The sequence below is a fragment of the Colobus angolensis genome, unplaced genomic scaffold, assembly GCF_000951035.1.
Source record: "Colobus angolensis palliatus isolate OR3802 unplaced genomic scaffold, Cang.pa_1.0 Scaffold110, whole genome shotgun sequence".
Classification (NCBI taxonomy): Eukaryota; Metazoa; Chordata; class Mammalia; order Primates; family Cercopithecidae; genus Colobus; species Colobus angolensis.
Window position 1 is genome coordinate 1865285 of NW_012112031.1, and position 2158 is coordinate 1867442.

The window sequence follows — 2158 nt, forward strand, 5'->3', positions numbered from 1 at the left end:
CATCACCTGCTGGCCTGCACTTGTAACTTGATCTTCTGCCAAGTGGTAGCTTTTAAGTGAGGCTTAGAGCAGATACACTTTACAGCAGGAGCAATAAATCTAGCTTTAGGCGAGTTAGAGGATGCCAGGAACATCTGAATGAGGGGTCCAATTTCTGCTGTGTATGGGGGTGTGCGGGGTCATCTTGTGGGGCTTCTGACTCCAGTGATAAAACTGGGTCCTCCGTATATCTGACATGGTGTCTGTCCCGTGAGAAGATACTTGAGATGACACAAGAAATGCGAAGGAAATAGAAGACCTGGACCCTTCTCAATTTCCATCCATGAGCCGGGGAGCCTCACACAATGGGAGAGCACTTTCTATAAGCAAAAGCAGAGGGACAGAGGGTGCTGAGTATGTGGTGTGGGAAGGGAGTCCAGTGGAGGAGAGGGGACAGTCACAAGACCTGTGAGTTATCATCGTGAAGGTGCCAAAAAGGGACCAGCTGGAAGAAAAGTCCATTTCAGACTGAAGGACCGGCACTTTGCGCAGGAGCCAGTAAACCAGGTGCAGGTGATTACCAAGAAAATTAGCTTGGTTTGAGCGGTGAGTCTTTGTAGAAAAATAAATGATATTGCTGCACACCGGGAGGGCGGCCTGGATCTTCATTTCCTTGGAGCTTAAGACTTAAGCCCTGTGGAATGTAGGTTCTAGGAGTGTCCTTTGTCACTAATTGACCTTTCAACTGCTCATAGAGCTGGCATTCTCGCAGGCCAGGTACACGGGAAGAGAACACCAGAGCAGCCTGCCTCCGCTTATCCCACTGCATAGCTGAGGAAATCCTGCCGGGGATGTTATTGGAGGGTTATGCACTCGATTCCTCCCGAGCTTCGTGCTGGGCTGCTCATTTTCTTTGGACAAAGATAGACTGGCTCCCTCTCTTGTTGATGGAATGGAAATTCTCTTGCATTATGGCTCGTGTGATAACTTCGGTGGCGGTGGTGTGGGGATAATGAAGAGTCTCTTAATGGCTCTAGTTAAACCTGGTAATATCAACTCTATCAAACTGGAGCTGGCTGTGGGAATCTAACCCACTTTTGTATTCCTAAACGCCTAAAACCTGCCACGGGCATCTTTGCAGTGTTAATAAGGAACCAGTCATTGCTTGTCTGTGTCCCGGAACGTATTTATAAGCCTGTGTTAATTTCTGGAATAGCGCCTCTTTCAATCCCAGCCCCCGGTCAGTCTCCCCGGATAGGTTTGGGAAGTCAGGTCGTTTTGGCCACACACCACCATTCTCGGTCCCTGAGCCGGGCATGCTGGTTTAGTGCCCCCAGAGGAAGAGAACTCATTTCATTCTGGAAATTGGGGAAGTGAATTTGCTTCAGGACCTGCCCAGGTCTAATTAGTCCAGTCCATAAGCAGGCCTGGCCCCGTGTCTGAAGCATGCGTGCACGTGGATGGTGTGTGTGCACACGTGTGTGTGGCATGTGCACGTGTGTGCCCTGGCAGCCACTATAACGCGCCCGGCAGTGGCTGCTGTTCGCCCAGGTTGGCCCAGTTCAGTCCTGCTTCCCAGGGTAGCTAGTGGATGTGGCCACCTTACAACCCCCAAAAGCCTTCCGGGTGCACCCCCAAATGGAGAAGGAGCCGGGTGGGGTGTGATTAGGAAATGGGGGCCACGTGCCAAGACAGAGGAAGGGGAAATGGGGAGAAAACAACAAGAAAAGGAATAGGTGGGGAGAGAGGTCATTTTCACCTAAATTAAAGAATGGAAATGACCACGATGAACACAACGAGGGCCAGGATTCCGCAGCCAGAGCTGCGAGACCGTGACAAATGGCTCTCCAGGGAAACGGGGCACAGCCTCCTCTCCTGGAAGTCAGGAAAGGGGTCTCTCCACCAACCAGGGGCGGGAGGCAGAGCCTGCGCCGCCGGATTTAGCCTGGAAGTTAAAATCACTGAAGCAGTTTATAGAAACAGCAGAGTGAGCCGCCGCGCACAGTCAGTAGGCAGGACCCAGAGACGCTGGCATAAATGTTTCAAATGTGCTCAGGGTAATTAGTTTTGAATTACCATGTGCATATTTTAAACATTTAAATGATCATCCCAGCTTTTCGAAAACAGTTGCACGCGGCTTGACGTCGCCTGCCCTCCCGGGCGGCCTCCCCACGGGGAC